General features: G+C 37.5%; 3 pseudogenes; all 3 read left to right on the top strand.

Moving 5' to 3' along the window:
* Positions 1-16837: 16837 nt before the first annotated feature.
* LOC142154194 (5S ribosomal RNA) lies at positions 16838-16956 on the top strand (annotated as a pseudogene).
* A 90-nt stretch (positions 16957-17046) lies between these two features.
* LOC142153417 (5S ribosomal RNA) lies at positions 17047-17165 on the top strand (annotated as a pseudogene).
* A 91-nt stretch (positions 17166-17256) lies between these two features.
* LOC142154398 (5S ribosomal RNA) lies at positions 17257-17375 on the top strand (annotated as a pseudogene).
* Positions 17376-24972: the final 7597 nt, after the last annotated feature.

Raw genomic sequence — 24972 nt, 5'->3', positions numbered from 1 at the left:
CGAAGAGAAAGTAAGACAGGAGTGTAAAAAAGCATTGCTTTGTACGGCAATGAAGAAATTACTATGTTTTGCGATTTCTCTTGCTCAGACTTAGAAAGTTGACAATTGTGGGCAATGTTAGAAATGTCATGAGAAACAAGAAATATGTAACAGGATTGATGTAAGTCATTGTTTCCAAAAGAACGTAAGACAGGAGTGCAAAAAAGCGTTGCTTTGTACGGCAATGAGGAAATGACTATGTTTTGCGATTTTTCTTGCTCAGAAAGACTTAGAAAGTTGATAATTGTGGGAAATGTTAGAAATGTCATGAGAAACAAGAATTATGTAAAAGGATTGATGTAAGTCATTGTTTCCAAGAGAAAGTAAGACAGGAGTGTAAAAAACTGTTGCTTTGTACAGCAATGAAGAAATGACTATGTTTTGAGATTTCTTTTGCTCAGAAAGACTTAGAAAGTTGATAATTGTGGGCAATGTTAGAAATGTCATGAGAAACAAGAATTATGTAAGTGGATTGATGTAAGTCATTGTTTCTAAGAAAAAGTAAGAAAGGAGTGTAAAAAAAGCGTTGCTTTGTACGGCAATGAAGAAATGACTATGTTTTGCAATTTCTCTTGCTCAGAAAGACTTAGAAAGTTGATAATTGTGGGCAATGTTAGAAATGTCATGAGAAACAAGAATTATGTAAAAGGATTGATGTAAGTCATTGTTTCCAAGAGAAAGTAAGACAGGAGTGCAAAAAGCGTTGCTTTGTACGACAATAAAGAAATTACTATGTTTTGCGATTTCTCTTGCTCAGAAAGACTTAGAAAGTTGATAATTGTGGGAAATGTTAGAAATGTCATGAGAAACAAGAATTATGTAAAAGGATTGATGTAAGTCATTGTTTCTAAGAGAAAGTAAGACAGGAGTGTAAAAAAGCGTTGCTTTGTACGGCAATGAAGAAATGACTATGTTTTGCGATTTCTCTTGCTCAGAAAGACTTAGAAAGTTGACAATTGTGGGCAATGTTAGAAATGTCATGAGAAACAAGAATTATGTAACAGGATTGATGTAAGTCATTGTTTCCAAAAGAACGTAAGACAGGAGTGCAAAAAAGCGTTGCTTTGTACGGCAATGAGGAAATGACTATGTTTTGCGATTTCTCTTGCTCAGAAAGACTTAGAAAGTTGATAATTGTGGGAAATGTTAGAAATGTCATGAGAAACAAGAATTATGTAAAAGGATTGATGTAAGTCATTGTTTCCAAGAGAAAGTAAGACAGGAGTGTAAAAAACTGTTGCTTTGTACAGCAATGAAGAAATGACTATGTTTTGAGATTTCTTTTGCTCAGAAAGACTTAGAAAGTTGATAATTGTGGGCAATGTTAGAAATGTCATGAGAAACAAGAATTATGTAAGTGGATTGATGTAAGTCATTGTTTCTAAGAGAAAGTAAGACAGGAGTGTAAAAAAAGCGTTGCTTTGTACGGCAATGAAGAAATGACTATGTTTTGCGATTTCTCTTGCTCAGAAAGTCTTAGAAAGTTGATAATTGTGGGCAATGTTAGAAATGTCATGAGAAACAAGAATTATGTAAAAGGATTGATGTAAGTCATTGTTTCCAAGAGAAAGTAAGACAGGAGTGCAAAAAGCGTTGCTTTGTACGACAATAAAGAAATGACTATGTTTTGAGATTTCTCTTGCTCAGAAAGACTTAGAAAGTTGATAATTGTGGGCAATGTTAGAAATGTCATGAGAAACAAGAATTATGTAAAAGGATTGATGTAAGTCATTGTTTCTAAGAGAAAGTAAGACAGGAGTGTAAAAAAGCGTTGCTTTGTACGGCAATGAAGAAATGACTATGTTTTGCGATTTCTCTTGCTCAGAAAGACTTAGAAAGTTGATAATTGTGGGAAATGTTAGAAATGTCATGAGAAACAAGAATTATGTAAAAGGATTGATGTAAGTCATTGTTTCTAAGAGAAAGTAAGACAGGAGTGTAAAAAAGCGTTGCTTTGTACGGCAATGAAGAAATGACTATGTTTTGTGATTTCTCTTGCTCAGAAAGACTTAGAAAGTTGATAATTGTGGGCAATGTTAGAAATGTCATAAGAAACAAGAATTATGTAATAGGATTGATGTAAGTCATTGTTTCCAAGAGAAAGTAAGACAGGAGTGCAAAAAAGCGTTGCTTTGTACGGCAATGAAGAAATGACTATGTTTTGAGATTTCTCTTGCTCAGAATGACTTAGAAAGTTGATAATTGTGGGAAATGTTAGAAATGTCATGAGAAACAAGAATTATGTAAAAGGATTGATGTAAGTCATTGTTTCCAAGAGAAAGTAAGACAGGAGTGTAAAAAAGTGTTGCTTTGTACGGCAATGAAGAAATGACTATGTTTTGAGATTTCTCTTGCTCAGAAAGACTTAGAAAGTTGATAATTGTGGGCAATGTTAGAAATGTCATGAGAAACAAGAATTATGTAAAAGTATTGATGTAAGTCATTGTTTCCAAGAGAAAGTAAGACAGGAGTGCAAAAAAGCGTTGCTTTGTACGGCAATGAAGAAATGACTATGTTTTGCGATTTATCTTGCTCAGAAAGTCTTAGAAAGTTGATAATTGTGGGCAATGTTAGAAATGTCATGAGAAACAAGAATTATGTAAAAGGATTGATGTAAGTCATTGTTTCGAAGAGAAAGTAAGACAGGAGTGTAAAAAAGCATTGCTTTGTACGGCAATGAAGAAATTACTATGTTTTGCGATTTCTCTTGCTCAGACTTAGAAAGTTGACAATTGTGGGCAATGTTAGAAATGTCATGAGAAACAAGAAATATGTAACAGGATTGATGTAAGTCATTGTTTCCAAAAGAACGTAAGACAGGAGTGCAAAAAAGCGTTGCTTTGTACGGCAATGAGGAAATGACTATGTTTTGCGATTTTTCTTGCTCAGAAAGACTTAGAAAGTTGATAATTGTGGGAAATGTTAGAAATGTCATGAAAAACAAGAATTATGTAAAAGGATTGATGTAAGTCATTGTTTCCAAGAGAAAGTAAGACAGGAGTGTAAAAAACTGTTGCTTTGTACAGCAATGAAGAAATGACTATGTTTTGAGATTTCTTTTGCTCAGAAAGACTTAGAAAGTTGATAATTGTGGGCAATGTTAGAAATGTCATGAGAAACAAGAATTATGTAAGTGGATTGATGTAAGTCATTGTTTCTAAGAAAAAGTAAGAAAGGAGTGTAAAAAAAGCGTTGCTTTGTACGGCAATGAAGAAATGACTATGTTTTGCGATTTCTCTTGCTCAGAAAGACTTAGAAAGTTGACAATTGTGGGCAATGTTAGAAATGTCATGAGAAACAAGAATTATGTAACAGGATTGATGTAAGTCATTGTTTCCAAAAGAACGTAAGACAGGAGTGCAAAAAAGCGTTGCTTTGTACGGCAATGAGGAAATGACTATGTTTTGCGATTTCTCTTGCTCAGAAAGACTTAGAAAGTTGATAATTGTGGGAAATGTTAGAAATGTCATGAGAAACAAGAATTATGTAAAAGGATTGATGTAAGTCATTGTTTCCAAGAGAAAGTAAGACAGGAGTGTAAAAAACTGTTGCTTTGTACAGCAATGAAGAAATGACTATGTTTTGAGATTTCTTTTGCTCAGAAAGACTTAGAAAGTTGATAATTGTGGGCAATGTTAGAAATGTCATGAGAAACAAGAATTATGTAAGTGGATTGATGTAAGTCATTGTTTCTAAGAGAAAGTAAGACAGGAGTGTAAAAAAAGCGTTGCTTTGTACGGCAATGAAGAAATGACTATGTTTTGCGATTTCTCTTGCTCAGAAAGTCTTAGAAAGTTGATAATTGTGGGCAATGTTAGAAATGTCATGAGAAACAAGAATTATGTAAAAGGATTGATGTAAGTCATTGTTTCCAAGAGAAAGTAAGACAGGAGTGCAAAAAGCGTTGCTTTGTACGACAATAAAGAAATGACTATGTTTTGAGATTTCTCTTGCTCAGAAAGACTTAGAAAGTTGATAATTGTGGGCAATGTTAGAAATGTCATGAGAAACAAGAATTATGTAAAAGGATTGATGTAAGTCATTGTTTCTAAGAGAAAGTAAGACAGGAGTGTAAAAAAGCGTTGCTTTGTACGGCAATGAAGAAATGACTATGTTTTGCGATTTCTCTTGCTCAGAAAGACTTAGAAAGTTGATAATTGTGGGAAATGTTAGAAATGTCATGAGAAACAAGAATTATGTAAAAGGATTGATATAAGTCATTGTTTCCAAGAGAAAGTAAGACAGGAGTGTAAAAAACTGTTGCTTTGTACAGCAATGAAGAAATGACTATGTTTTGAGATTTATTTTGCTCAGAAAGACTTAGAAAGTTGATAATTGTGGGCAATGTTAGAAATGTCATGAGAAACAAGAATTATGTAAGTGGATTGATGTAAGTCATTGTTTCTAAGAGAAAGTAAGACAGGAGTGTAAAAAAAGCGTTGCTTTTTACGGCAATGAAGAAATGACTATGTTTTGCGATTTCTCTTGCTCAGAAAGACTTAGAAAGTTGATAATTGTGGGCAATGTTAGAAATGTCATGAGAAACAAGAATTATGTAAAAGGATTGATGTAAGTCATTGTTTCCAAGAGAAAGTAAGACAGGAGTGCAAAAAGCGTTGCTTTGTACGACAATAAAGAAATGACTATGTTTTGCGATTTCTCTTGCTCAGAAAGACTTAGAAAGTTGATAATTGTGGGAAATGTTAGAAATGTCATGAGAAACAAGAATTATGTAAAAGGATTGATGTAAGTCATTGTTTCCAAGAGAAAGTAAGATAGGAGTGTAAAAAAGTGTTGCTTTGTACGGCAATGAAGATATGACTATGTTTTGAGATTTCTCTTGCTCAGAAAGACTTAGAAAGTTGATAATTGTGGGCAATGTTAGAAATGTCATGAGAAACAAGAATTATGTAAAAGGATTGATGTAAGTCATTGTTTCCAAGACAAAGTAAGACAGGAGTGTAAAAAAGCGTTGCTTTGTACGGCAATGAAGAAATGACTATGTTTTGCGATTTCTCTTGCTTAGAAAGACTTAGAAAGTTGATAATTGTGGGCAATGTTAGAAATGTCATGAGAAACAAGAATTATGTAAAATGATTGATGTAAGTCATTGTTTCCAAGAGAAAGTAAGACAGGAGTGTAAAAAAGCGTTGCTTTGTACGGCAATGAAGACATGACTATGTTTTGCGATTTCTCTTGCTCAGAAAGACTTAGAAAGTTGATAATTGTGGGCAATGTTAGAAATGTCATGAGAAACAAGAATTATGTAAAATGATTGATGTAAGTCATTGTTTCCAAGAGAAAGTAAGACAGGAGTATAAAAAGCGTTGCTTTGTACGGCAATGAAGAAATGACTATGTTTTGTGATTTCTCTTGCTCAGAAAGACTTAGAAAGTTGATAATTGTGGGCAATGTTAGAAATGTCATAAGAAACAAGAATTATGTAATAGGATTGATGTAAGTCATTGCTTCCAAGAGAAAGTTAGACAGGAGTGCAAAAAACCGTTGCTTTGTACGGCAATAAAGAAATGAATATGTTTTGAGATTTCTCTTGCTCAGAATGACTTAGAAAGTTGATAATTGTGGGAAATGTTAGAAATGTCATGAGAAACAAGAATTATGTAAAAGGATTGATGTAAGTCATTGTTTCCAAGAGAAAGTAAGACAGGAGTGTAAAAAAGTGTTGCTTTGTACGGCAATGAAGAAATGACTATGTTTTGAGATTTCTCTTGCTCAGAAAGACTTAGAAAGTTGATAATTGTGGGCAATGTTAGAAATGTCATGAGAAACAAGAATTATGTAAAAGGATTGATGTAAGTCATTGTTTCCAAGAGAAAGTAAGACAGGAGTGCAAAAAAGCGTTGCTTTGTACGGCAATGAAGAAATGACTATGTTTTGCGATTTATCTTGCTCAGAAAGTCTTAGAAAGTTGATAATTGTGGGCAATGTTAGAAATGTCATGAGAAACAAGAATTATGTAAAAGGATTGATGTAAGTCATTGTTTCGAAGAGAAAGTAAGACAGGAGTGTAAAAAAGCATTGCTTTGTACGGCAATGAAGAAATTACTATGTTTTGCGATTTCTCTTGCTCAGACTTAGAAAGTTGACAATTGTGGGCAATGTTAGAAATGTCATGAGAAACAAGAAATATGTAACAGGATTGATGTAAGTCATTGTTTCCAAAAGAACGTAAGACAGGAGTGCAAAAAAGCGTTGCTTTGTACGGCAATGAGGAAATGACTATGTTTTGCGATTTTTCTTGCTCAGAAAGACTTAGAAAGTTGATAATTTTGGGAAATGTTAGAAATGTCATGAAAAACAAGAATTATGTAAAAGGATTGATGTAAGTCATTGTTTCCAAGAGAAAGTAAGACAGGAGTGTAAAAAACTGTTGCTTTGTACAGCAATGAAGAAATGACTATGTTTTGAGATTTCTTTTGCTCAGAAAGACTTAGAAAGTTGATAATTGTGGGCAATGTTAGAAATGTCATGAGAAACAAGAATTATGTAAGTGGATTGATGTAAGTCATTGTTTCTAAGAAAAAGTAAGAAAGGAGTGTAAAAAAAGCGTTGCTTTGTACGGCAATGAAGAAATGACTATGTTTTGCGATTTCTCTTGCTCAGAAAGACTTAGAAAGTTGACAATTGTGGGCAATGTTAGAAATGTCATGAGAAACAAGAATTATGTAACAGGATTGATGTAAGTCATTGTTTCCAAAAGAACGTAAGACAGGAGTGCAAAAAAGCGTTGCTTTGTACGGCAATGAGGAAATGACTATGTTTTGCGATTTCTCTTGCTCAGAAAGACTTAGAAAGTTGATAATTGTGGGAAATGTTAGAAATGTCATGAGAAACAAGAATTATGTAAAAGGATTGATGTAAGTCATTGTTTCCAAGAGAAAGTAAGACAGGAGTGTAAAAAACTGTTGCTTTGTACAGCAATGAAGAAATGACTATGTTTTGAGATTTCTTTTGCTCAGAAAGACTTAGAAAGTTGATAATTGTGGGCAATGTTAGAAATGTCATGAGAAACAAGAATTATGTAAGTGGATTGATGTAAGTCATTGTTTCTAAGAGAAAGTAAGACAGGAGTGTAAAAAAAGCGTTGCTTTGTACGGCAATGAAGAAATGACTATGTTTTGCGATTTCTCTTGCTCAGAAAGTCTTAGAAAGTTGATAATTGTGGGCAATGTTAGAAATGTCATGAGAAACAAGAATTATGTAAAAGGATTGATGTAAGTCATTGTTTCCAAGAGAAAGTAAGACAGGAGTGCAAAAAGTGTTGCTTTGTACGACAATAAAGAAATGACTATGTTTTGAGATTTCTCTTGCTCAGAAAGACTTAGAAAGTTGATAATTGTGGGCAATGTTAGAAATGTCATGAGAAACAAGAATTATGTAAAAGGATTGATGTAAGTCATTGTTTCTAAGAGAAAGTAAGACAGGAGTGTAAAAAAGCGTTGCTTTGTACGGCAATGAAGAAATGACTATGTTTTGCGATTTCTCTTGCTCAGAAAGACTTAGAAAGTTGATAATTGTGGGAAATGTTAGAAATGTCATGAGAAACAAGAATTATGTAAAAGGATTGATATAAGTCATTGTTTCCAAGAGAAAGTAAGACAGGAGTGTAAAAAACTGTTGCTTTGTACAGCAATGAAGAAATGACTATGTTTTGAGATTTCTTTTGCTCAGAAAGACTTAGAAAGTTGATAATTGTGGGCAATGTTAGAAATGTCATGAGAAACAAGAATTATGTAAGTGGATTGATGTAAGTCATTGTTTCTAAGAGAAAGTAAGACAGGAGTGTAAAAAAAGCGTTGCTTTGTACGGCAATGAAGAAATGACTATGTTTTGCGATTTCTCTTGCTCAGAAAGACTTAGAAAGTTGATAATTGTGGGCAATGTTAGAAATGTCATGAGAAACAAGAATTATGTAAAAGGATTGATGTAAGTCATTGTTTCCAAGAGAAAGTAAGACAGGAGTGCAAAAAGCGTTGCTTTGTACGACAATAAAGAAATGACTATGTTTTGCGATTTCTCTTGCTCAGAAAGACTTAGAAAGTTGATAATTGTGGGAAATGTTAGAAATGTCATGAGAAACAAGAATTATGTAAAAGGATTGATGTAAGTCATTGTTTCCAAGAGAAAGTAAGATAGGAGTGTAAAAAAGTGTTGCTTTGTACGGCAATGAAGATATGACTATGTTTTGAGATTTCTCTTGCTCAGAAAGACTTAGAAAGTTGATAATTGTGGGCAATGTTAGAAATGTCATGAGAAACAAGAATTATGTAAAAGGATTGATGTAAGTCATTGTTTCCAAGACAAAGTAAGACAGGAGTGTAAAAAAGCGTTGCTTTGTACGGCAATGAAGAAATGACTATGTTTTGCGATTTCTCTTGCTTAGAAAGACTTAGAAAGTTGATAATTGTGGGCAATGTTAGAAATGTCATGAGAAACAAGAATTATGTAAAATGATTGATGTAAGTCATTGTTTCCAAGAGAAAGTAAGACAGGAGTGTAAAAAAGCGTTGCTTTGTACGGCAATGAAGACATGACTATGTTTTGCGATTTCTCTTGCTCAGAAAGACTTAGAAAGTTGATAATTGTGGGCAATGTTAGAAATGTCATGAGAAACAAGAATTATGTAAAATGATTGATGTAAGTCATTGTTTCCAAGAGAAAGTAAGACAGGAGTATAAAAAGCGTTGCTTTGTACGGCAATGAAGAAATGACTATGTTTTGTGATTTCTCTTGCTCAGAAAGACTTAGAAAGTTGATAATTGTGGGCAATGTTAGAAATGTCATAAGAAACAAGAATTATGTAATAGGATTGATGTAAGTCATTGCTTCCAAGAGAAAGTTAGACAGGAGTGCAAAAAACCGTTGCTTTGTACGGCAATAAAGAAATGAATATGTTTTGAGATTTCTCTTGCTCAGAATGACTTAGAAAGTTGATAATTGTGGGAAATGTTAGAAATGTCATGAGAAACAAGAATTATGTAAAAGGATTGATGTAAGTCATTGTTTCCAAGAGAAAGTAAGACAGGAGTGTAAAAAAGTGTTGCTTTGTACGGCAATGAAGAAATGACTATGTTTTGCGATTTCTCTTGCTCAGAAAGACTTAGAAAGTTGATAATTGTGGGCAATGTTAGAAATGTCATGAGAAACAAGAATTATGTAAAAGGATTGATGTAAGTCATTGTTTCCAAGAGAAAGTAAGACAGGAGTGCAAAAAAGCATTGCTTTGTACGGCAATGAAGAAATGACTATGTTTTGCGATTTCTCTTGCTCAGAAAGTCTTAGAAAGTTGATAATTGTGGGCAATGTTAGAAATGTCATGAGAAACAAGAATTATGTAAAAGGATTGATGTAAGTCATTGTTTCCAAGAGAAAGTAAGACAGGAGTGTAAAAAAGCGTTGCTTTGTACGGCAATGAAGAAATTACTATGTTTTGCGATTTCTCTTGCTCAGAAAGACTTAGAAAGTTGATAATTGTGGGCAATGTTAGAAATGTCATGAGAAACAAGAATTATGTAAAAGGATTGATGTAAGTCATTGTTTCCAAGAGAAAGTAAGACAGGAGTGTAAAAAAGTGTTGCTTTGTACGGCAATGAAGAAATGACTATGTTTTGAGATTTCTCTTGCTCAGAAAGACTTAGAAAGTTGACAATTGTGGGCAATGTTAGAAATGTCATGAGAAACAAGAAATATGTAACAGGATTGATGTAAGTCATTGTTTCCAAAAGAACGTAAGACAGGAGTGCAAAAAAGCGTTGCTTTGTACGGCAATGAGGAAATGACTATGTTTTGCGATTTCTCTTGCTCAGAAAGACTTAGAAAGTTGATATTTGTGGGAAATGTTAGAAATGTCATGAGAAACAAGAATTATGTAAAAGGATTGATGTAAGTCATTGTTTCCAAGAGAAAGTAAGACAGGAGTGTAAAAAAGTGTTGCTTTGTACGGCAATAAAGAAATGACTATGTTTTGCGATTTCTCTTGCTCAGAAAGACTTAGAAAGTTGATAATTGTGGGCAATGTTAGAAATGTCATGAGAAACAAGAATTATGTAAAAGGATAGATGTAAGTCATTGTTTCCAAGAGAAAGTAAGACAGAAGTGTAAAAAAGCGTTGCTTTGTACGGCAATGAAGAAATGACTATGTTTTGTGATTTCTCTTGCTCAGAAAGACTTAGAAAGTTAATAATTGTGGGCAATGTTAGAAATGTCATAAGAAACAAGAATTATGTAAAAGGATTGATGTAAGTCATTGTTTCAAAGAGAAAGTAAGACAGGAGTGTAAAAAAGTGTTGCTTTGTACAGCAATGAAGAAATGACTATGTTTTGAGATTTCTCTTGCTCAGAAAGACTTAGAAAGTTGATAATTGTGGGCAATGTTAGAAATGTCATGAGAAACAAGAATTATGTAAAAGGATTGATGTAAGTCATTGTTTCTAAGAGAAAGTAAGACAGGAGTGTAAAAAAGCGTTGCTTTTTACGGCAATGAAGAAATGACTATGTTTTGTGATTTCTCTTGCTCAGAAAGACTTAGAAAGTTAATAATTGTGGGCAATGTTAGAAATGTCATAAGAAACAAGAATTATGTAAAAGGATTGATGTAAGTCATTGTTTCAAAGAGAAAGTAAGACAGGAGTGTAAAAAAGTGTTGCTTTGTACAGCAATGAAGAAATGACTATGTTTTGAGATTTCTCTTGCTCAGAAAGACTTAGAAAGTTGATAATTGTGGGCAATGTTAGAAATGTCATGAGAAACAAGAATTATGTAAAAGGATTGATGTAAGTCATTGTTTCTAAGAGAAAGTAAGACAGGAGTGTAAAAAAGCGTTGCTTTTTACGGCAATGAAGAAATGACTATGTTTTGCGATTTCTCTTGCTCAGAAAGACTTAGAAAGTTGAAAATTGTGGGCAATGTTAGAAATGTCATGAGAAACAAGAATTATGTAAAAGGATTGATGTAAGTCATTATTTCCAAGACAAAGTAAGACAGAAGTGTAAAAAAGCGTTGCTTTGTACGGCAATGAAGAAATGACTATGTTTTGCGATTTCTCTTGCTCAGAAAGACTTAGAAAGTTGATAATTGTGGGCAATGTTAGAAATGTCATGAGAAACAAGAATTATGTAAAATGATTAATGTAAGTCATTGTTTCCAAGAGAAAGTAAGACAGGAGTGTAAAAAAGCGTTGCTTTGTATGGCAATGAAGAAATGACTATGTTTTGCGATTTCTCTTGCTCAGAAAGTCTTAGAAAGTTGATAATTGTGGGCAATGTGAGAAATGTCATGAGAAACAAGAATTATGTAAAAGGATTGATGTAAGTCATTGTTTCCAAGAGAAAGTAAGACAGGAGTGTAAAAAAGCATTGCTTTGTACGGCAATGAAGAAATTACTATGTTTTGCGATTTCTCTTGCTCAGACTTAGAATGTTGACAATTGTGGGCAATGTTAGAAATGTCATGAGAAACAAGAAATATGTAACAGGATTGATGTAAGTCATTGTTTCCAAAAGAACGTAAGACAGGAGTGCAAAAAAGCGTTGCTTTGTACGGCAATGAGGAAATGACTATGTTTTGCGATTTCTCTTGCTCACAAAGACTTAGAAAGTTGATAATTGTGGGAAATGTTAGAAATGTCATGAGAAACAAGAATTATGTAAAAGGATTGATGTAAGTCATTGTTTCCAAGAGAAAGTAAGACAGGAGTGTAAAAAACTGTTGCTTTGTACAGCAATGAAGAAATGACTATGTTTTGAGATTTCTTTTGCTCAGAAAGACTTAGAAAGTTGATAATTGTGGGCAATGTTAGAAATGTCATGAGAAACAAGAATTATGTAAGTGGATTGATGTAAGTCATTGTTTCTAAGAAAATGTAAGAAAGGAGTGTAAAAAAAAGCGTTGCTTTGTACGGCAATGAAGAAATGACTATGTTTTGCAATTTCTCTTGCTCAGAAAGACTTAGAAAGTTGATAATTGTGGGCAATGTTAGAAATGTCATGAGAAACAAGAATTATGTAAAAGGATTGATGTAAGTCATTGTTTCCAAGAGAAAGTAAGACAGGAGTGCAAAAAGCGTTGCTTTGTACGACAATAAAGAAATGACTATGTTTTGCGATTTCTCTTGCTCAGAAAGACTTAGAAAGTTGATAATTGTGGGAAATGTTAGAAATGTCATGAGAAACAAGAATTATGTAAAAGGATTGATGTAAGTCATTGTTTCCAAGAGAAAGTAAGACAGGAGTGTAAAAAAGTGTTGCTTTGTACGGCAATGAAGAAATGACTATGTTTTGAGATTTCTCTTGCTCAGAAAGACTTAGAAAGTTGATAATTGTGGGCAATGTTAGAAATGTCATGAGAAACAAGAATTATGTAAAAGGATTGATGTAAGTCATTGTTTCTAAGAGAAAGTAAGACAGGAGTGTAAAAAAGCGTTGCTTTGTACGGCAATGAAGAAATGACTATGTTTTGCGATTTCTCTTGCTCAGAAAGACTTAGAAAGTTGACAATTGTGGGCAATGTTAGAAATGTCATGAGAAACAAGAATTATGTAACAGGATTGATGTAAGTCATTGTTTCCAAAAGAACGTAAGACAGGAGTGCAAAAAAGCGTTGCTTTGTACGGCAATGAGGAAATGACTATGTTTTGCGATTTCTCTTGCTCAGAAAGACTTAGAAAGTTGATAATTGTGGGAAATGTTAGAAATGTCATGAGAAACAAGAATTATGTAAAAGGATTGATGTAAGTCATTGTTTCCAAGAGAAAGTAAGACAGGAGTGTAAAAAACTGTTGCTTTGTACAGCAATGAAGAAATGACTATGTTTTGAGATTTCTTTTGCTCAGAAAGACTTAGAAAGTTGATAATTGTGGGCAATGTTAGAAATGTCATGAGAAACAAGAATTATGTAAGTGGATTGATGTAAGTCATTGTTTCTAAGAGAAAGTAAGACAGGAGTGTAAAAAAAGTGTTGCTTTGTACGGCAATGAAGAAATGACTATGTTTTGCGATTTCTCTTGCTCAGAAAGACTTAGAAAGTTGATAATTGTGGGCAATGTTAGAAATGTCATGAGAAACAAGAATTATGTAAAAGGATTGATGTAAGTCATTGTTTCCAAGAGAAAGTAAGACAGGAGTGCAAAAAGCGTTGCTTTGTACGACAATAAAGAAATGACTATGTTTTGCGATTTCTCTTGCTCAGAAAGTCTTAGAAAGTTGATAATTGTGGGCAATGTGAGAAATGTCATGAGAAACAAGAATTATGTAAAAGGATTGATGTAAGTCATTGTTTCCAAGAGAAAGTAAGACAGGAGTGTAAAAAAGCATTGCTTTGTACGGCAATGAAGAAATTACTATGTTTTGCGATTTCTCTTGCTCAGACTTAGAAAGTTGACAATTGTGGGCAATGTTAGAAATGTCATGAGAAACAAGAAATATGTAACAGGATTGATGTAAGTCATTGTTTCCAAAAGAACGTAAGACAGGAGTGCAAAAAAGCGTTGCTTTGTACGGCAATGAGGAAATGACTATGTTTTGCGATTTCTCTTGCTCACAAAGACTTAGAAAGTTGATAATTGTGGGAAATGTTAGAAATGTCATGAGAAACAAGAATTATGTAAAAGGATTGATGTAAGTCATTGTTTCCAAGAGAAAGTAAGACAGGAGTGTAAAAAACTGTTGCTTTGTACAGCAATGAAGAAATGACTATGTTTTGAGATTTCTTTTGCTCAGAAAGACTTAGAAAGTTGATAATTGTGGGCAATGTTAGAAATGTCATGAGAAACAAGAATTATGTAAGTGGATTGATGTAAGTCATTGTTTCTAAGAAAATGTAAGAAAGGAGTGTAAAAAAAAGCGTTGCTTTGTACGGCAATGAAGAAATGACTATGTTTTGCAATTTCTCTTGCTCAGAAAGACTTAGAAAGTTGATAATTGTGGGCAATGTTAGAAATGTCATGAGAAACAAGAATTATGTAAAAGGATTGATGTAAGTCATTGTTTCCAAGAGAAAGTAAGACAGGAGTGCAAAAAGCGTTGCTTTGTACGACAATAAAGAAATGACTATGTTTTGCGATTTCTCTTGCTCAGAAAGACTTAGAAAGTTGATAATTGTGGGAAATGTTAGAAATGTCATGAGAAACAAGAATTATGTAAAAGGATTGATGTAAGTCATTGTTTCCAAGAGAAAGTAAGACAGGAGTGTAAAAAAGTGTTGCTTTGTACGGCAATGAAGAAATGACTATGTTTTGAGATTTCTCTTGCTCAGAAAGACTTAGAAAGTTGATAATTGTGGGCAATGTTAGAAATGTCATGAGAAACAAGAATTATGTAAAAGGATTGATGTAAGTCATTGTTTCTAAGAGAAAGTAAGACAGGAGTGTAAAAAAGCGTTGCTTTGTACGGCAATGAAGAAATGACTATGTTTTGCGATTTCTCTTGCTCAGAAAGACTTAGAAAGTTGACAATTGTGGGCAATGTTAGAAATGTCATGAGAAACAAGAATTATGTAACAGGATTGATGTAAGTCATTGTTTCCAAAAGAACGTAAGACAGGAGTGCAAAAAAGCGTTGCTTTGTACGGCAATGAGGAAATGACTATGTTTTGCGATTTCTCTTGCTCAGAAAGACTTAGAAAGTTGATAATTGTGGGAAATGTTAGAAATGTCATGAGAAACAAGAATTATGTAAAAGGATTGATGTAAGTCATTGTTTCCAAGAGAAAGTAAGACAGGAGTGTAAAAAACTGTTGCTTTGTACAGCAATGAAGAAATGACTATGTTTTGAGATTTCTTTTGCTCAGAAAGACTTAGAAAGTTGATAATTGTGGGCAATGTTAGAAATGTCATGAGAAACAAGAATTATGTAAGTGGATTGATGTAAGTCATTGTTTCTAAGAGAAAGTAAGACAGGAGTGTAAAAAAAGTGTTGCTTTGTACGGCAATGAAGAAATGACTATGTTTTGCGATTTCTCTTGCTCAGAAAGACTTAGAAAGTTGATAATTGTGGGCAATGTTAGAAATGTCATGAGAAACAAGAATTATGTAAAAGGATTGATGTAAGTCATTGTTTCCAAGAGAAAGTAAGACAGGAGTGCAAAAAGCGTTGCTTTGTACGACAATAAAGAAATGACTATGTTTTGCGATTTCTCTTGCTCAGAAAGACTTAGAAAGTTGATAATTGTGGGAAATGTTAGAAATGTCATGAGAAACAAGAATTATGTAAAAGGATTGATGTAAGTCATTGTTTCCAAGAGAAAGTAAGATAGGAGTGTAAAAAAGCGTTGCTTTGTACGGCAATGAAGAAATGACTATGTTTTGAGATTTCTCTTGCTCAGAAAGACTTAGAAAGTTGATAATTGTGGGCAATGTTAGAAATGTCATGAGAAACAAGAATTATGTAAAAGGATTGATGTAAGTCATTGTTTCCAAGACAAAGTAAGACAGGAGTGTAAAAAAGCGTTGCTTTGTACGGCAATGAAGAAATGACTATGTTTTGCGATTTCTCTTGCTCAGAAAGACTTAGAAAGTTGATAATTGTGGGCAATGTTAGAAATGTCATGAGAAACAAGAATTATGTAAAATGATTGATGTAAGTCATTGTTTCCAAGAGAAAGTAAGACAGGAGTGTAAAAAAGCGTTGCTTTGTACGGCAATGAAGACATGACTATGTTTTGCGATTTCTCTTGCTCAGAAAGACTTAGAAAGTTGATAATTGTGGGCAATGTTAGAAATGTCATGAGAAACAAGAATTATGTAAAATGATTGATGTAAGTCATTGTTTCAAAGAGAAAGACAGGAGTATAAAAAGCGTTGCTTTGTACGGCAATGAAGAAATGACTATGTTTTGTGATTTCTCTTGCTCAGAAAGACTTAGAAAGTTGATAATTGTGGGCAATGTTAGAAATGTCATAAGAAACAAGAATTATGTAATAGGATTGATGTAAGTCATTGTTTCCAAGAGAAAGTAAGATAGGAGTGCAAAAAAGCGTTGCTTTGTACGGCAATGAAGAAATGACTATGTTTTGAGATTTCTCTTGCTCAGAATGACTTAGAAAGTTGATAATTGTGGGAAATGTTAGAAATGTCATGAGAAACAAGAATTATGTAAAAGGATTGATGTAAGTCATTGTTTCCAAGAGAAAGTAAGACAGGAGTGTAAAAAAGTGTTGCTTTTTTACGGCAATGAAGAAATGACTATGTTTTGCGATTTCTCTTGCTCAGAAAGACTTAGAAAGTTGGTAATTGTGGGCAATGTTAGAAATGTCATGAGAAACAAGAATTATGTAAAAGGATTGATGTAAGTCATTGTTTCTAAGAGAAAGTAAGATAGGAGTATAAAAAAGCGTTGCTTTGTACGGCAATGAAGAAATGACTATGTTTTGCGATTTCTCTTGCTCAGAAAGTCTTAGAAAGTTGATAATTGTGGGCAATGTTAGAAATGTCATGAGAAACAAGAATTATGTAAAAGGATTGATGTAAGTCATTGTTTCCAAGAGAAAGTAAGACAGGAGTGTAAAAAAGCATTGCTTTGTACGGCAATGCTGAAATGACTATGTTTTGCGATTTCTCTTGCTCAGAAAGACTTAGAAAGTTGATAATTGTGGGCAATGTTAGAAATCTCGTCTGATCTTGGAAGCTAAGCAGGGCTGGGCCTGGTTAGTACTTGGATTGGAGACCACCTGGGAATACCAGGTGCTGTAGGTTTTTTTTTTCGGTTTTTATTCTCTCTTGTTCCTGCTTCCTTCAATGCTGGTGTTGAGATGTATAAGAGATGTAGGTCAGTAGGCAAGCAATATCTACAGCCACACCACCCTCAACATATCTAATCTAGTCTGATCTTGGAAGCTAAGCAGGGCCGGGCCTGGTCAGTACTTCGATGGGAGACCACCTGGGAATACCAGGTGCTGTAGGTTTTTTTTTTCGGTTTTTATTCTCTCTTGTTCCTGCTTCCTTCAATGCTGGTGTTGAGATGTATAAGAGATGTAGGTCAGTAGGCAAGCAATACCTACAGCCACACCACCCTGAACAAACCCAATCTCGTCTGATCTTGGAAGCTAAGCAGGACCGGGCCTGGTTAGTACTTGGATGGGAGACCACCTGAGAATACTAGGTGCTGTATGTTTTTTTTTTTCGTTTTTTTTTCTCTCTTGTTCCTGCTTCCTTCAATGCTGGTGTTGAGATGTATAAGAGATGTAGGTCAGTAAACAAGCATTGCCTTCTGCCACACCACCCTGAACACGCCCAATCTCATCTGATCTTGGAAGCTAAGCAGGTTCAGGCCTGGTTAGTACTTGGATGGGAGACCACCTGGAAATACTAGGTGCTGTAGGTTTTGTTTTTTTCATTTTTTACGCCCAAGTATATGCCTTCTAGCAGCGGGAGACCGATGCTTGGTGGCATTTGCTTGGAACTTATCCCATATGAAAGCCAGTATGTCATCCGACCCTGGATACTCTGCCCTTCCTCAACGAAACTTAGCCATTGTAGCCATTCTGACCGCTACACTCTCCTGGTATGTGGGGCTAATGATGCTTCCGCTAATTCTCTTATGCCGGCTCGATGATATACCAAACATAGGTTGGACATGGCGTACATGTCAGCTGAGCCTGGGGACCCAGCTTTCGGAAACGCTGTCATTGACAGCGTGATAAAGCACCAGCTATTTTGTTGTCAACACCTGGAATGTCTAGTGCTCTAAAAGAAATGTTGTAAGCCAGGCATCTAAGTGCCATGTGTCTCAGCAGGTTGATAGCTTGCAGTGAGGAAGCACTCTGCCTGTTTATACATTCCACAACTCCTGTTATCAAGTTATCGCACCAGCAAACAATGTTTCTGCCTTTTAGTTTTGGGGCCCACAACTCTATTGCGACAATTATAGAGAATGGTTCTAATACCAAACAATTTTTCACCAGACCACTCTTGACCCAGGACTCGGGCCAAGGAGAAGCACACCATAATCCTTGGAAATAAGCACCGATACCCCAATACCCTGACGCATAGGTATGCAAGTCTAGATAGACAGAGGATACCACCTCAGAAGGCCATATTCGCACGCCATTAATTGCAAAGAGGAATTCTGACCAAAATGCCAAGTCTCCTCGAATGTCCTTTGATAGTGTTATTCTACTATGAGAAATGGTGAAACCTGTCGTTGCTTGTTGGAGCTTCCTGCAAAATACCCTGCCCATTAGTATAACCCTGCATGCGAAATTAAATGAACCCAAGAGAGTTTGTGCTTGTCTCAATGTGATAGCGCGAGATGCCTGAGCGGATTCTATGTATTTCCGCAATTTCTCTATTTTGTCTCTGAGCAGCCGGTAACCCCACTATTGTGTCAATCTCAATACCTAGGAAGGAAAGGCAATGGCAGGGACCCTCTTATTTTGTCATGTGCCACTGTGACACCGAGTATTCTAAATAACGCCTGTGCTGAGCTAAGTGTATCTGAATGATCTAACATCCAGAGCTGACTCAAAGCACAGATATGACACCGAACTGTCGTTGGAATCAATGGTGTTAATAACTGATCCTTCTGGGGGATGTGACAAATGTTATATCAATCTTAATTTTCCAATTGCTTTTTTGGGAACTACACAGACAGGAAAAATAACAAAATTATTTATCGGGGTGACGGGAAAGTGTTCTATCATACGACCCAATTGCACTTCTTTGATAACTTTCTCTTTGATTATATGCAGTAGGGCATATGCTGATTTTAAGTTTTTAACTGCTTCACTTTTTAATTCATTATGTACCAGGAGTCTAAAAATCGCATTGAAAACCTTCACGTACAAAGGAGACTAGCCCTGTATCCGAAGATTACCGGAACCAGCGCTCTAACTCCTCCAGTTTGATTGGGGAGCTGGCTTTAGGAAGTAGTGGGGGTGGGTGCCCCACGTCCTTTACCAGTATTGGTGGAGGGACGTGGGCAATCTTTTGCTGAGTGTGGCCCCCTGCATTGCGAACAAACGTGCCTATATCTACATGTGGTTCCACAGGTGCACAACCCGTTGCTGAAAGCAAAGCATCTATTGCGCGTTTCCTGATGAGTACCTTGCCTCTCTTGCTGTTGTGACCTAGTGAAAGGGCCCGCTGCGGCCGAGCTTGTACTCGGGCACATCGTCTTAAGCCAGACCTCTACATCTTTACAATCAAAAGGGATTGCTCTTTTCCTGAAATTCTCATCATTATTGCGCCAATGAGATCTCCCATCTGTCAGGAATATATTGGTAATGAGATGTAAGTATGTTACGGTTCTGATGCCTTAGTCAGTATTTGCACAGGCTTACCTAGGGCGCGGAGTCTAACGGCCTTCCGGTCTTCACCAAGAACCACCGCAAGGTAGGGTGGATTTTGCTGCGGAAGAACCGCAGGCCGCGGCCCCCAGGTTAGCCTACTGACGTAAGGGAGAAGGCTCTAAGTGATGGGTAGTCAAACAGGCAATATGACAAAGTGATGCAAATACAGGCACTAACCGTGAATTCCAGGGTTTGGAGGTCTGGAGCAGTCACCGGTAGATGAACAGAGTCGGTTGAGTGCGTAGCAGGAGATGGGTCCAGAGGAGTCGAGACACAGCCGGGTCGGTACACAGGAGGTATCAGGTATACGGTGCCAAAGGGAAATCCAGAGAGTAGTCGATAACACAGCCGGGTCGGTACACGGGATGGTCAGTCCAATTCGCGGTGCCAGGGATTAAGCCAAGAATAGTCAGGTCACAGCCAGGTTGGTACACAGGAGTAGAAGGGAAATGGGAGTACACACACAGGGAGCAGGATTACAGGAGTCAGGTACACAGGAACAGGTAGCCAGGAACAGGAAACACATTGCTCTGACACAGGGAGCGTGTCAGAGCAGAGTAGATATAGAGATTTGAATTCCCCGCCCAGGAGTCACATGACTAGATGCAGGGAGAACCCGGAAGTGCGGGGGCGCCATCGAGAGAAGCGCTGAACAGCAGAGCGGATACAGCTGCCAGACAACGCTGACAGCGCAGCGGAGCGGGGACAAGGTAAGTTCATAACAAAGTATCGCCACACATCTGTCACTGCCTCTGGTCGCGTCTCAATGTATGTGGCTGCAAATGAACAGTAACATAAAACCCATTGCGGGAAGGTTTTGTGAGCATCCTCACCTATAACCCCTTTCTCTTTGGCTGTCACTAACTCTTTCTTTGCTTCCTCAGTAACTTTGAATAGATCCACATAAAACCCTTTTTTTATTCAGTCTTTGATACAATGGCGAAGCCCAATAAGCAAGGCTGTTTAAGAGCATTCAACCACATCCGTGCTGAGTATCAGACTTTGCTTTTGCTGAGTGTTGGACCCTGTGAAATGATTGTGAAGAATTTTCATCTGATGACCCTTTTTCAGGTGAACTGTGTGCTTGTGAATGTACAACATCCATTCTTTCATGCTCACCTGATGTCGCTGTTATACCTTCTGCTGTTGTCTGTGCTGTTGATGGGTTTTCTTTGCTTGCCGGTTGTGGATGGTTGGTTTGCCCCATCGTCTGATTTGCTCTCCCTGATGATTCATTCAGACTCTGGGAAATTCCTGCTGAACTTGCAGTGTTAATCTGTTGTGCTGACAAAACGACAGGGTTAGTTTGATTTCCGCTACTTGGTGAACTGTCTGGCTGCACTATGATTTGTTGCCTTACTGGTAACAATAGCATCTGGGGCCAATTAACTGCCCCCCCCCACTACCACTGTAGCTTGTAACATATGACATAACACAATGGGGGGCTGTGACCCAGCTGACGAGGGAGATAGCTGCGACACATTTATGTCCCAAAAATTGGGTGGCTGGGTGTAGGGAGCAAACCACTAGGCAGAGGATAAGGGGCTGACCATTGACCCTGTGCCTTCAGAGAAACTTGTGTTCCAGGAACCCCCGTGTGATGCCCGTAGTCAAAAATTGCGGAGGGAAACGGCCAAGAGTTTGCTTGGTCTGGCTGATACGTTGCATTGGACTTTACAGGATGGCGAGTGTCCAGGGACATGAGGGGGAGGGGGACTTGGGCCCGTTGCCAATGGGAGGGAGTTGGGGGTGGTGTGCCAAATCCCAAGTAGTTGGAAATATGGCCTTGTAAATTATGGCATGAGGAGTCCTGAGACCCGGAAATTGACCTAGCTTCGTACCTCTGACCGATGGGATTGCTGGCCATATTTTCATACAGTGGGAGGCTAACAGACTTCTGTGCTGTAGCCTGTCCCCCCAGGTTATAAATTACAGGGGGGTAAATAAAAACCTTCTATAGTGGCAGGGTGGGCATTTTTCTGTGTTGTCCCCATGCCATTATTTATTGCCCTGTGTGCTAAACTGTGGTGGGGCTGAGTGGCAGGCATACAGCCTAGTAATTTCTGGCCTACTATTCTAAGTTTCTGCAACATTGGTGGTTCAGTGTGTGTTGCTGCTATCGGACGGAGGGCCTAACTGGTGCCCTCATAGGTGCTCCGGAGGCAGGCAGTGCCGCTGCCCGCGCTGGAGCCCTGGACCGCCGCACATGCGCACTGCTGCATGAACGGTGCCCGGAAGCAGCTCTTCTGTGCCGCACTCTGGAAGCTGGAGACACGGCGGCTTCTTCCACTACAGGTAAGTATGAAAGGGGGGTCTGCCTGGAGCTGCAGGATCCTGAGTTGGCCGCCATGGGGAGCGCTGCTGCAGTAGAGTCAGAGAAACGAGCAGGCGGGGTTGCGGATCTACGTGGTCAGGGCATTTTAAGGTGCAAGAGATAAAAATGTTGAAATGCTACACACACACTTTATACAGCAGGCAATATGTATAGTAAAAAGGCAGTAACAATCCAATGTCATTAGATGGACAGAGGCATAAGTAGATATTTAGACAAGTATATACCCAATTGTAAAGAGCTAACTTGTCGTCGCTATATAAATAAATGAGGATGCTGAGAGACGAAGGTGGCCTGCATCCATATAACAAAAAATTCAAAGATTTACTTGTATTCTCTGTGCAAAAATGCTGCTCTTCTGAAACAAACCAGAGGACTTGTATATATTTAAGCTTACCCTTTACCCTTGGGTAAGCTTCGTCTAACCCTGGGGTCAAGGGAACTGCCAGAGACTTGCAGCAGAGATGGTCCCCAAGACCCATGTATATAAATTTGGAATGTATATATATTACATTTATATGTTCTATTAGTGACGTGTAAGAAATATGTAAAAGAGACATTTCAGATAGGCCAATAGTTGCCCTTCGCACACATCTAAGTATAATACGTTCATTTATGCAGATTTGGTTGTCCAAAACATGTCTTGACAATGCAATTGAAAGTCTACATTCTGAGAATTTAACAGGACATATTTTGGACCTGGCAAACAATACATGTATAGATGGAGATATGACGGATGATGATTTATGCTATGTGATGGAGTTAGAGAACCGTAAAGTATGGTTAATTATTTTTTTCATTGAATTGGACAAAGCAAATGCATCGGTGACAGATTTACAAAATCCTTCATTAAGACAACTGTACCATAATGCTTCCCTTCTGAATCAAACCAGGTGACTTGAAAATATTTATGTGGAAGGGTCGGAGGACAAAAAAAATCATTGCCCCTGGGGGTAACAGGGATTTTCTGAGATTTTCAGCAGAGGCGGTCCCCAAAAGGGGTGTACTAACTATGATGCCAGGGCAATCTGATTCAGGAATGCTGCAGTAAATCTGCTATATTTCTATACTGTCCTCACCAAGATATATATTCTGAAATTTTTAGAATTGTGCTTATAGACTCTTGAATTTCCTGATGTCCAACTTTTTTGTGATTAAGGATGGATGAATACACTTAGAGACCAAGAACTCAACTGTATTCAGTGAACACAGAATAAACAGAACAGCACAAATTTCCTGTAACTTATCTAAATGGAGGGTCAATAAAGAAGCATAAAATAGGAACAGGAAGGAGAAAGTAAAAGGTCAAATATAACAAACTCAAGTCACATTGCATAGCAAACAGTTTTCTTCTCTGAAATAATTAGTTACCTGCTCACTGCTAGCAGTTTAGGTGTTCTTGAATAGTCTCTGTCAGTTAAATAAATTTAGTCCATTGCATTTATTAACATTGTACATAGGTAGCAATGTTTGAAAAAAACTGTTTAATTTCAACCTATTCCTATACAGATTAACAGTGTAGATCCAGAGGAAGGCAAAACAAAGCCTCATAGTTGCATATTAAAATGCACAGTGTGGAAGTTCTTAGTGTTTACCATAATACCATGATAAAACCAATGAAGACACGGACACCAGATTAATGTTGGAATAAAATATATTTATTAACTAACTAATATTAAACTAAAGGGGCTGAAAAGGCGGACGAGAGCAGGGCAGTCAGTGACCTATGATGAGATAACCAAAGCACCATATGCAAACTTACTGTCACGGGCACTAGGAGTCTTTGCCCAGGATATCACCAGATGATGTTCTTACCAGAGTAATATAGCTGGTACTATGGTCCTCTGGTAGCAGGGTGACAACGGAACAGGAGAATCAGCAGATGGTGAGAGAATGCTCAAGGAAAGTCTATGACTAGCAGCAACTGGTAATGACTTAGATGTATGAACACGAGGAACCAGATGGACAAGTAAACGTGAGGAGAGTCAGTGGTCTGCATACAGCAAGTTGTACCACTGCTATAGTGAAGAGGAATGTCCAGGAGTAGAGAGGAGGTAGTGAAAGTCAGTGGTCTGCGTATAGCAAGTTGTACCACTGTCTATAGTGATGGAATGGATTCCAGGTGCAAGTAGGTAACGGGGAAGTCAGTGGTCTGCGTACAGCAAGTTGTACCACTGCTTATGTGAGAGGATACTTGAAACTGGTGCCAATGGGAAACAGGAGTCAGTGGTCTGCGTTCAGCAAGTTATACCACTGCTATATATATGTGAGGAGGGGCACGAGGAGATGAATGGAATACAGAGGATACACGGGCGGCACACGGAACTTGATCCCATGATGATAACCACAATACAATAATAACTGACAAGCGCTGCTTGAAGTATACAAAGTCACTATAGAGATCCCGGTAATAGGAAACAAAGTCAATAGTAACAATAGCTTCAGTAGATGGAAGACTCCGGAGATGACCACAACACAGTCCAGACGGATATGCAATACAATAGCAAAGTCAATGGAAAGTATGCATACCGCGCTTCAGGAGAGCGGGCTGTCAAGGAGAAGTGCAGGGATACCTGAACGGCTAAACGCCAGCAGGAGGAGAGACCACTGGAGGATGGAAGCGGTAATCAGGTTGGTGCAGCGCACGAAAGGTAACCGGTAATCAAAGGAGCAATACTCAGGAAGCAGTAGTAAGTAAAACTGGAAACATGATGAACACGGGAGAGTTGAGGCTGTCTGGTATCCGGCAGTAGTAGTTATGGCACGCACCTCAAAGCAGGCAGGTAAATGATTGGAGCGACACAACAGCAGGAGAGTAGAGATAGTCTGAGGAAGTCAGCGACTTGCAGCTATGGTTAGAGGAAAGTCAGCGACTTGGAGCAGCAAACTAGAGGCTGAAGATAATGTAGACATGAGGAGTGGACGTGGATAGGTGATGGTAGGTAGAGGAGGAGTCAGTGGTCTCACGGAGAAACTCAGCCTGTTCTGCATCTGGGTACAATCTCAACCATCGCTCTAACACATAATTGCGAATAGGGGAAGGGGCTTTAACTAACGTTGGCGTCGCTGCCTCGACCTCTGCCGAGACCGGGGGCACTCCTCGGACACTCCTTGGCAGAATGCGGTCCACGGCATTATGTACAGTTGTGCCGATACCTACACGCGTCCCCCCGCTCGCAGGACCCAATATTGAAGGCAAAACATTGGTTCTTTCCAAACTGGGGAGCACCACGTTTTCCCCCTTGCGGAAACCGATTTCCTTGTGCCCCTGAACCGAAAGCTAGGCTAGCCCGATTAAG

Source organism: Mixophyes fleayi, chromosome 4 (genome assembly GCF_038048845.1).
Source record: "Mixophyes fleayi isolate aMixFle1 chromosome 4, aMixFle1.hap1, whole genome shotgun sequence".
NCBI lineage: Eukaryota > Metazoa > Chordata > Amphibia > Anura > Limnodynastidae > Mixophyes > Mixophyes fleayi.
This window is presented reverse-complemented; position numbering and strand designations above follow the sequence as displayed.